Source organism: Gopherus flavomarginatus, chromosome 4 (assembly GCF_025201925.1).
Source record: "Gopherus flavomarginatus isolate rGopFla2 chromosome 4, rGopFla2.mat.asm, whole genome shotgun sequence".
NCBI lineage: Eukaryota > Metazoa > Chordata > Testudines > Testudinidae > Gopherus > Gopherus flavomarginatus.
In genome coordinates this window covers 206,908,021-206,920,373 of record NC_066620.1, presented here as the reverse complement: position 1 = coordinate 206,920,373, position 12,353 = coordinate 206,908,021, and positions in this window count along the sequence as shown.

Genomic DNA, 12,353 nt, shown 5'->3' with positions numbered 1-12,353 from the left:
GTGGTGGGTTTTTTCCCAGATTTCTGGGTTGGGGTTAGAGCTGGTTCCGCTTCACAGTGACAAGGGGAACACGCGTTACTGCCAACATCACCTGGCAGAAGGGTTACAGGAGGAATGAAGAGCTGCACACATGAGATCAATGAAACATACAGAGACGTGTGGACCATGGTCTATAAACACCAGTGTGGGGCACTAACCAGAATAGGGACTTTTTAGGGTGCTTTGTTATTTTACTTCCTATTTTGAAAAAGGTAAAAGAAGTGAATTTCTAAGGAACAGAAGAGAAACAATCTGCACTAGGGGACTCTCCAAAGCCTGCTGATGCCAGTGGAGGGTCTTTCCTTTGACCTCATGGGGCTTTGGACCAGGCAGTAGATATTTGCCAGGTCTAAATATACATAGTGTAACTTCTTCAAGGTAGCAGGGACTTGTCAATTACATTTCTGTAACAGACTCTGGTGCAGTGTGGATAACATTCATTATTATTAATCACAGCACGTGTGTTTTAAATACCACTTGGAGCAACTAAAGATGTCTACAATTCACTATATCACACTTCTCAGTGCCTTAAAAATAGGGACACTTTGTCTCCTCTCTGTCTTGACTTCTTTTCCTTCTAGGGACCTGCGATCCTCAATGACCCTCTACTATGAAGATCCTTTACCTTCTCTTTGTTGTTCTTGGTGCTCCAGATTGCTTCACGTAAAATGTAAATAAAATCTAGGGCCATTTCTGAGCTTAGAGTTCAGTTGCCTAATTCTTTCCATTGAACGTCTTCCAGTTCCTTTTCTGAAGACTTCTAAAGCCTCCATGGGTTGCAGCAGAAATGTGAAATTTGATAGGTGAACAGCCCTGATGTCAGGGAGGTACCTTTGCTACATCCATGGAAATCCATTCAGATTTGGTTAAATTCTGAACTAACAAAAATGACATTCCCAGCTGTGTTTTCCCCAGCAGAGCTTAGATGCTTGTTGCTAAAAAAAAACCTAACATCTGATCTGCACCTCATGGCACCAGGAACTTTATGTACTTTAAGTTTGGAAAAGTTATAAATAATTAAAAACAGGGTCAAATGAAAAAAAGTGTCTAGTAACCTCCACTTTAGGTGTTGCTGGACGTTTATGTTCAGCCACGAGAACGTCTAACTAATTCTAACAAAGGTAACAAAGCACTTGATTTACATTGAAGAAGGTGATAAATTTGAAGCCAATATGAAGTGAAAATTTGTAAGCTGAACTCAACTAAAATGTAATAAGGCCTAGACTACAACAAAGCCTAATTAGTCTTTTGACTGATGCAAAACCAGATCACATTGTTATAAATATATCAGAGGGATTAATATTAGGGAGGGAGAGGAATTATTTAAGCTTAGTACCAATGTAGACACAAGAACAAATGGTTATAAACTGGACACTAGGAAGTTTAGACTTGAAATTAGAAGAAGGTTTCTAACCATTAGAGGAGTGAAGTTCTGGAACAGCCTTCCAAGGGGAGTAGTGGGGGCAAAAGACATATCTGGCTTTAAGACTAAGCTTGATAAGTTTATGGAAGGGATGGTATGATGAGATAGCTTAATTTTGGCAATTGATCTTTGATTATCAGCAGGTAAGTATGCCCAGTGGTCTGTGATGGGATGTTAGATGGGATGGGATCTGAGTTACTGCAGTGAATTCTTTCCTGAGTGCTGGCTGTTGAGTCTTGCCCACATGCTCAGGGTTTAGCTGATCGCCATATTTGGGGTCAGGAAGGAATTTTCCTCCAGGGCAGATTGGCCGAGGCCCTGGAGGTTTTTCGCCTTCCTCTGCAGCGTGGGGCATGGGTCACTTGCTGGTGGATTCTCTGCAGCTTGAAGTCTTCAAACCACAGTTTGAAGACTTCAGTAACTCAGACATAGGTTAGGGGTTTGTTACAGAAGTGGATGGGTAGGGTTCTGTGGCCTGCTTTGTGCAGGAGGTCAGACTAGATGATCATATTGGTCCCTTCTGACCCTAAAGTCTATGAGTCTTAATTGTTAGCATTTTTAAATTTATGATGCAATCCTACTAATTTACAAATGAAATGTTAAAATTCCCCAGCTACTGATACAGTGCCATGTAGAGCTATTTGTCTAAGTATTGATTTAATTGTAATAAACATTATAAGTAATGAGTGAGTCAAATGACTTTATATTGCAGCACGATGTGCTATCAAACACATACAGAATCATCAAGGAATGTGAAAGGACTTTACACAAAGAATCTCTCCTGCCTTCAAAGTGGTCATTTCTGCTGGAAGCTCAAACTGCTGATGGAGAAATTGTTACTTAGAGAAGGGCACAGAGTTGTGTCAAGCTGGCCAAGGACCACACCACAGGGAGGCCAACGGAAAGGGGCTTGAAGAAGTAAATTGCTGACCAGAGCCAGCAAGTGTTCGATATATGTCCCAAGACATTTTACACAAACCTCTGTGGCCTAATGTGTCTTGCACAATCTGGGATGGCACAAGATGTTTTGCACAAAAACCATGGAGTTTTCCACGGACAGAACTGCAAGTATTCCAATATCCTAATTATGGCTGGACATTTCAAATCTTCTCCAGAAGCAGGGGTCATTTTCTGATTGGCCCACGGCAGCTTTGCAAAGAAGAAAACAAGTCTTCTGTAACTGTATAAAACAGGCTGTTCTGTTCAAAGAGTCACTCCCTGAAGCTCATAAATCTGGATCAGAGAGACAGTGAGCAGGACCGTCATCACGTGGCTACTGAGAACGCCCCTTATCTGATAATTACTAAAGTCGCTTCCCTGAAAATCACCCCATTAACTCTTCCTTTAAAGTCCTGTCTAGGGAGATGGCTGTGAAATCGAGAAAGAGAACAAGAACTCAGATGTTATAATCTCCAGAAACCACCCAGCGCTACTGTGAGGCTGAACCAGAGAACCCACCTTCATGCCAGTTTTAATGGATAAGTAGCAGTAATACTTGTATTTTATTTGCCCAAATGAAAACATGGTAATTTTAAAAATACCTGAGTTAAAACCATCTACAGGATAGTGCCAGTTATTTGAATTCCCTTTATCGAGAAATCCTGCTTATCTGAATGCCCATGTGTTCCCCTTGTAGTGCTGTGTTAGTTAATCACCCTCTGATTAACGTTCATGCTGTGGGAAGTGCAGTTTGAGGGATTTCTGGAGTTAGGGATGAGAAAATGGTGGGAGAATGAGAGGCAAGGTAGAGGAGGAGAGAAAAGATGGGGAAGAGAGAGGAAAAGCAAACAAGCAAGAAAGAAATGGATGAAGGGGTTAAGGTGAAGAGTGAAAGGAAAAGAGCTCAAGGAGAGAAAGGACGAAGGGAGGCAGGTCAGGAGTTAAGGGAAAGAGAATGGATTAAGAAGGAGGGGAACAAAGGTGGGCAGAGATGAGGCTGTAGTAGAGAAAAGGGGAAGGAAAAGAAAGGGAGTGAGGGAGTGGAGTAGCTGCAGGAAACAGGACCCTCCTTGATACTGCTTGAGCACTTGCTGCCCCGACAGCCCTGGGCTCTTTATGCACCAGTACAAATAGTGAGAGGCTGGGCCAGCTTCCTGCCCAGGGCTGTAAGTGCTGGGAAATTTCATAAACATGATCATCTAACCATCTTTATTCTCCTTTCTGCAACTTCCTAACTGCTTTAAATGCTGACTTGGCTAATAAAATATGTCAACGTGCAATAATTCTCCACTCCACACTTTGACAAAAAGAGGAAGAAGCTTTGAATTGGCTGGTGAAGGAAAACTATGTTGACTAAATAGTCAGATAATGGTAACTTTGAATATTTCATGATAGTGGCCATAGATACTAGTAAAATTCCAGAGAAATAGAAATCATTTAAATCAGAGGTTCTCAGCTAAGGGGATGTGTCAAACTTCCTCAGGGATAGCAGAAGCCTTCTAATAATTATACAGGGTCACAATGCCATTCCCTCCAATTTAGCCTAGCTTCTCCCCTCCCCCATTCATGATGAAGGCATGCCTGTGTCGAATTTGAGAGGTGTTGGGGTGGCTGGGCCCAGTTTGGGTGAGTGACGTTGCAACCAGGCACACAGGGTCATAACTGAGGGGCTGCCAGGCCAGACTGCAGTGAATTACATTGCAACTCCATGTATAACTCAGTCGTTTGAGCATGGCCCTGCTTAAGCCAAGGGCTATGAGTTCAATCCTTAAGGGGACCAGTTAGGGATCTGAGGTAAGAATTCATCTAGGGGATTGGACTAGATGACCTCCTCAGATCCCTTCTAACCCTGATATCCTACAAAAGCCACTCTCTGAAAATTGACCCTGCCTCACAATTATGCACTTGCAACCCTACAAGAAAATGCCTTTGTAACCCTACACATTGGATCACAATCCTCTTTGAGGCTTTAAGTGAGTTTTGAAAACTGTGCAGATATTAATGTATGCACTTTTTAAATGGTTACTAGGTACAACAAACGCATTAGCAATATTAAGTGCCAATTATTGTAAGTGGGGGCACTGGGAGGAGGATGCTAAGGTGGGGCATGATTCAAAAAAGGTTGAGAACCTCTAGTTTAAATCATTCTCTATTTGGAATTCAATGCATGATAACTACTTGAATTGTCATTCTTAATATTTAAGTAACTGCTTGGGTGAACTGCCCACAATTCCACTGGCAAACAACATGAATAGAAATGGATACGAATCTGCATTAAAGAAGTCATAGTTCAGTTTTGGTACCGAAGTCACCTGCCCAGTGCAATACAGAACTAAGGTAAAGTTTGACAATGTAACAAGACTGTGATAAGAGCTAGAATGAATTGATGTGATTGATTAATTCTTGGTTAATTGTAACATCACATGAGCATCCAACCACCTTTGTTTCGCTTTCTGTCATTTCTTAATTCTTTTCCATTCTGTTTTTGCAAATAAAATACATAAATGTGCAATAATTCTCCAATCTGTATTTTGGCTTAGGGAAATGAGATTTCCATGATAACCTAAAAATAGTAACTGCTTAATTACAGTTATTTACAAAACATCTGTTTTTAAATTTATCTTGCATCACACAATTGTATATCTCTGAAGTCCTCTTAAGAGATAGATCTAGGATGCTGTCTAGAATACAATCATTTTTATTGGTAGCAGACTGCAGAACACATATTATAATTGTCATTTAAATTAAAACAATATTTCTATCACTCAGTATATCATAATCCCCACTCTCCAACAAATACAGGGATTCTGTCTCCTCTCTGTCTTGGAATTTCTTCTCTTCAGTGATGCTGAGTTCACAGCCAATCTTCAGCCATGAAGATCCTTTACTTGCTCTTTGCTGTTGTCTTCTTGGTGCTCCAGGGTGTCCCAGGTAAGATGCAAATGAAAATGAGGAATGATATAGAGGGTCATCTCTGAGCCTATACTAAAATTGCATAACATTTTCAATTAGAAATATTTTTCTGACTTTTTTCTTATGAGCTCTAGTGCCCTGCCCCTAAGAAAAAGCACTGATTAAATTATGACCAGTTAAAAAAAATCTAAATTTCCTCAGATCTTGCTGCTTTAACCTTCCACCTTCTCTCCACACTGCACATACTCTTCCTATAATGAATCACAGAACTGACCATCCAGATGAGACAAAGACCAAATGAAGTCTGGCCAACTCCTTTCCATATTCCCTTTGGTCTAGGAGAAGGTGCATGGGGCTGGAGGCCAGGATACAATAACTTAAAATATAACTTCTGCTGCTGACAAAGGTGTTTGTAATTCTGTGTCTTTCACAGCCTGTATCATAAAGTCAGGCCTCATGTCTTACTGAGAGGTTACACAGCTGGGAACAGAACTCAGATCTCTAAAATGGCAGCCCCTTATCCCAGTGTCATAGCCCCATTATCTTTCACAACTTACCACACCTATATACTTAGCTTTGTTTCTAAAAATCATATTACCTGGGAGTAGGACAGTGTTTGTAACCATGACAGTGTATCATTTTAGGGATTAGGTTTTGATCTGTTGGTTGTAGATAGTTTGGTGACAACAAAACAACCTCCAGTTAAAAAGGTTCTAACCTAAATATTCCAAAAGATTCAGCTGCGCACATTGGGGTTGCCTTTTCAAAATAACAGGCTCTTCATGTATAACCCCAAACTGGCAATTGGTTCTGAAGAAAGTATTCCTGAATGAGTTTACAGAAAGCAATCTGTGCAGAGTCTCACAGACAGTCAGACTTTCAAACCAGAAGGGACTTTTTCAAGCCCTTCTGTTTCAAAAAGTTGCAGTCATCCAACCCAGTGCTGAGCCAATTCAACCCTACTTAGGCAAATTGAAATTAATAATAATAATAGGAGATATACCAGTCTCCTAGAACTGGAAGGGACCTCGAAAGGTCATTGAGTCCAGCCCCCTGCCTTCACTAGCAGGACCAAGTACTGATTTTGCCTCAGATCCCTAAGTAGCCCCCTCAAGGATTGAACTCACAACCCTGGGCTATCCCTCCCCCCTAATTATGATACTGCCTGGCACATCACAATTAGAGCCAGCAGGGCTGCCCAGAGGATTGAGGGGGCCTGAGGCAAAGCATTTTTGGGGGCCCCTTCCATAAAAAAAAAGTTGCAATACAATAGAATACTGTATTCTTCTGGGGGCCTCTGTGGGGCCTGGGACCTGGGGCAAATTGCCCCACTCCTCCCTCCCTCTGGGTGGCCCTGAGAGCTGGGCGGGATCAAAAACACAGCAGCAGCCACTAAAGAATGTGAGTGATGTAGGCAAATATGTATTTTCCATCCCTTAAAGGTATGGGGCAGTGAAGGACACAAGCGCTCAGAGCTACAGTTCTCGACTCAGCAGTCAGACAGCCAGTGCCCTTGTTTCAATAACTTTCTCCGTTCTCTTCTGAGAGGCTGGCATTAAATGTCCACAGAACTACAGCCATTTAAATAGTATTAAAGTTGTCATAAACTTTTGTACTGGAAGATTTTGGATCTGACTTGGCCAGGTATCAGTGAATGGGAAATGCCTGGCATCCTGGAATCCAGCCCTTATTTACCCTGCTCTGCAGAATGATGATTAAGACTCTGTCTTTGTACAGATTTCTCCCAGGCTCAGAGGATCAGCTTGGTGTGTACATGGCTTGGAGGTGCCTGCTTGCTTTCGAGATGTCCGGTCAATTCTATGTACATTAGAAGATGCTATCCACAGGGCTTTTGCTGTCGAAGGTACGTTCAGCATTCCACAAGGCAGATATTGCAGTGTGAATGGAAATATCTGTTCCTCTCCTTCTGACATCTAAGCTGCTGTTTAATGTTTTTGGAGGTTCAATACTTATGGCACAGCCCACATCCTAGGCCATGTGGGGGCGGGAATGGACCCAGCATATATAAGAATCACCCCAGTGGCTGCTGTTCCTTACATCTGCCTTACTCAGGATGCCTGTAGGTAACTTCACAGCCTGGAGCAGCCTCGCTTTTCTGCAGTGCTCAGTGCTACAGGCATTGCTGCCTTAGACCTGAAAGCCTCCAGCCACATGTCCAGCACCACCCCAACTCCAGTGCTTGCAACAGGGACAGCAGAGACCTATTATGGCAGCCATGTGCTGTTCATGCTTTGGGCAAATTCTTTGCCAGCCCCTTATCGTTCTTTTACAGCCTCCTTCTGCTGCTGAAGCATCATATAGAGGCAGGGGTTGGAGCCGAGACACCCTGTTATCAAACTTTGCTTTTATATTTTAGAAGAGTGAAATCAAGCAGGAACAACAGAAGTAAAGTGTCCACAAGAGAGTGCGGCGGCTGTGTTTCCTCTGTATCAGTCTGCTGGGGAAGTGAAGGCAACAACTGGAAATAAAACAATATCTGTAACAAATGGGAAACAGGGGAAGTAGATAGCAATCAATATAAATTAGAAGTCATGAAGTGCAGAAATATGATAAGGGAAGCTAAGGACATCAGGGAGGAAGGAATGGCAGGCAGGGCTAAGGACAAGAAACCATTTTTTTAAATATCAAGAATAAAAGAAATCCTAACAATGGTATAGGTCCATTCCCTGGAGGTGGTAAAATCCTTAATAACAATGTAGGGCAGGCAGAAGTGTTCAATAAATATTTCTGTTCTGTATGTGGAAAGAAGTTGGGGGATGTACTGATGTTACATAAGGATGGTGAACTACTTTCTAGTCCATTAGTAACTAAGGAGAATGTTAAACAGCATCTATTATGGATAAAACTTTTTAAACCAACACACCTGGATAACTTGCACCACAGAGTCCGAAAAGAGTTCGCTGGGGAGATCTCTGTTCCACTGATTATTATTAATACAGTAGGGAAATACCAGAAGACTGGAAATGTGTTAATGCTAGGCCAATATTCAAAAAGAGCAGGCAAGATGATCCAGGTAACTGTAAGCGAATTAGGTTGACAATAATCCCTGGCAAAATAATGGAAAAGCTGATTCAATCAATACAGAATTAAAGATTAGGAATATAGTTAATGATAGTCAACATGGACACAAGATCTTCTTAAATAAACCTAATTAAATTTTTGATGACATGACAACTTTGGTTGATAAAGGTAAGTTTGTAACTGTAACATGCTTAAACGTTTGTAAAGCGTTTGTATTTAGCACTGCACAAGATTCTGATCCAAAGACGTAGCATCATACAATTTCAGCAAAGCTCACACTAATATAATATAACAAGCTCAAAATAGCTGTCAATGGGGAATCATCACTGGATATGGGTGTCTCCCAGGGGTTCTGAAAGGATACGTTCTAGACCAGGGATCGGCAATCTTTGGCAAGCGGCCTGTCAGGGAAATCCGTTGGTGGGCCAGGACGGTTTGTTTACCTGCTGCATCCGCAGGTTCAGCCGATAGCAGATTCCACTGGCCACAGTTCACCATCCCCAGCCAATGGGGGAGGCGGGAAGTGGCACGGACCGAGGGATGTGCTGGCCACTGCTTCCCGCAGCCCCCATTGGCCGGGGACGGCGAACCATGGCCAATGGAAGCTGCGATTCGCCGAACCTGCAGATGCTGAAGGTAAACAAACCATCGCAACTCATGGGCGGCTTTTCATGATAGGCTGTGTGCCAAAGGTTGCCAATCCCTGCTACACAGGATACCTACCATGGGCAAATTAATGTTATAGCCGGGACAGATCCCAGAGAAGCAATTGGGAGGGTGAGAGATTTTCCCACCTACTAAAACACCAAATATGCAGAAGATGTGAAGCTGGTAGCCCTTTGGGGTTGCAGAGGGAGAGCTAGGGAACTAGGCTGGAGTGGCCATGCCAGCAGCTGGTCGTATAAAACTACCACCTGAACAAAGTTGGCCTCCAGCTAGAACTGAAATTTCCCTTCAATCTTTAAGAGTAAGTTGTTCATCACCCAAGTAATTATTTGTCATTTTAGCTTCAACTGTGCCCAAGGTGTGTGTGATAGAACAACTGTACCTGGATGTGAATTGTGCTTTTCTGCAGTATAGATTTTATAGACAGCCTGTTCACCTGTTTAGATATACCTGACTATCCCCATTAATACTCAGTAACACAATATCACAGTAGGGACCTCTTCGCCCACCACAGAGTGACTGGGCAAGTCGTCCTGTGTAATTGATTTGAAAACAAACATCAGATTATCCCTGTTCTGTGGGAAAACACCACAAAATCTGATTCTTTTTTCTTTGTGCAGGAGATTTTTTGACTGATTGTCTAATCAGGATCTCTGGGAATCTGGCAGCCAGCCACTTGCTTCTAAAACCATCAGATCCTGCTTCAATGGAACACTGTAGTGCTGCTTATTTGAACTATAAAGAAACTTGTGAGCCAGAGAAATTCCAGAAAGGAGCCGTTGTGTCCCCCATATAAGATTTGTTATTCTCCTTCTAATAAAAGCAAGCTGGTGTGAGATCACATTCTTGAAGTTTGTGTGTGTGTGTGTTGGTGGGAGGCAAGGGGGCTGTTTCTAGCATTATTCTCTTCAGAAATCCATCTTGTTTATCTTTTTAAAAATAACAAATTAAATAAAATATACTAAAGAAGTCATTATTGCATGTTAATACCACATACGGGTGTTGATAGATGATGGTCCACACATCTCTGTAGGTTTCAATGAGCTCTTGTGGATGGATATTTATTTCTTATAACTGTTACAAATCCTTTCAGTTTGTGGTGTCAGAGGAGCAAGGTTCAGTCACCGACAGACCGTATGGTGTGTAACACCTACCGTGGAACTCCATGGCAACTAGACCTCCCTCTGTTTCAAAACTCATCATCCACATTGAGGAGACCAGAGAAAATTAGATCAATCTGCATTAAGGTCTAAGGCCTGATTCTGCTCCCTGTTACATTGACCCCTGTAAATCAGGAGTAACTCTATTGAAACCATCAGACCCTTGTATAAACTGGTGTAAGTGAGATCATAATTAAGCACATGATTGTCCATAAAAAGATGAGAACAATTTAGAAAAAGGAAATATTTTGCTGATTTCAATGGGTGATATGATTTACCAAAATTCAAATTAGATCCTTCCTCAAAGGTTCCCTGAAACCAACCTCACCCATTGCACCATGCATCAGAAATGTCATGTAGATTTTTTTTAAGTCTTTAAATGTAGGGGATCTGCATCTGAAAATTGATCACAGCCTTTAACTAAGCAGAAGCTATGGTCTTTCTGTGATTTTCTCTGTTGAAGTGTCACTAAAATCCAGCAGGCTGCTCTGTGAGGAAGCAGGTTCCTACTTCAAGGCTGATGCTCAATTAGAAGCATTTTTTGCTGCTGCTGTCATCTAGTGGTTGAGAGCCAGAAGTGCCAGTGAAAGACACTAGACATGCAGATAGATGATAAAATCATGATCTCCCTTCCCTAGCTGCACAGGGCTTATCAGCTCTCACTTCTTCTCAGGGCATGTTTACACTGGGGCTTGAGGGGTCATTTCCAGTTTAGGTGGACATACCACACAAACTCTGATAGAGATAGCGCATTAAAAATGGAAGTATAGCCATAGCAGCCAAGCTGTGGAATAGGCTGAGTATGAGCCCATCTGAAACTCTGGACACTTTCTTGGAGTGTCTAGAAGAAATTAGGCCTCCACCTCCAGTGGAGAAACTTGAAGGACACTTGACATCCGGAGGAGATGGGGATGGGTTTAAGAGGGTTTGGGCAGCTGGGAGTGGTTGAGGCCGTTCTTAGGGTGTAGGGACAGTTGATAGCTAGCGAGGTGAGAATCTATGAGGGTTTGTCCATGTAGTGAAGACTCCCAAGGGCAGTGTGCAAATAACGATTTAAACTATTCCTCTGTTCCTCTGGAATTTTATTAACATTGTCTGCTCTTAGGCAACTTTAACTATATAATCAAATACTGGTAAAGATTGTTAGCGTACAAAACAATTGACAGCTTCTTCCTCTTTTTGTGCCAATTTCTCTTGACCACAAATCTGTACGATTATTAGGCTTTACTCCGCCTTTCTCTGAGCAATCTTTCGCTGTTGATAAGTGCAGTTTCCTGTTACAGATATTTCTAGACTTCAACTATCTTAATCACATATTGAGTTACTACAATTTCTAAACAACAAGGATTCAATTTCTAAGAGAAATGCAAGTATATATCACACATTTTAGCCATTTCCATGGTTTTAACTCAGGTACATGCTTTCAGAGGAGTATTCAGCTTTAAATAACCAAGTTTTCATTTGGGAAACAAAATACATGTATTTTTGCCACTTATCCATTGAAAGGAGCATGAAAGTGAATTCTCCAGCTCAGCCTCACGGTAGTACTGACTGGTTTCTCAATATAGACAGAAAGTTCATTCATTCAGGGGGTCTGTCATGGTATAATTCCCCATTCTGAACCTTAGCGTCCAACAGATGGGGTACCAGCATGAATTCCTCTAAGCTTAATTACCAGCTTAGAACCTGTAGCGCTGCCACCAACCAGGAATTCCAGTGCCTGGTACACTCTGGTCCCCCCAAAACCTTGCCCGGGGACCCCCAAGACCCAGACCCTCTGGATCTCAACACAAGGAAAGTAAACCATTTCCCTCACTGTTGCCTCTCCCAGACTTCCCCTCCCTGGGTTACCCTGGAAGATCACTATGTGATTCAAACTCCTTGAACCACAAAACAGAGAGGATAATTCACCTTCCTCCCTCCTTCTCTTTCCTCCTCCCAGACTTTTCCTGAGAGAAAGTAATCCTGGAACAGAGAGAAATCAGCCTCTCTCTCCCTCTTCCCTCCTTTCTCCCCACCAATTCCCTGGTGAATCCAGACCCAGTCCCCTGGGGTCCCACCAGAATAAAAAAAACAATTAGGTTCTTAAACAAGAAAAGCTTTTAATTAAAGAAAGAAAATACAGTAAAAATTATCTTTGTAAATTTAAAAAAAATGGAATAGGTACAGGG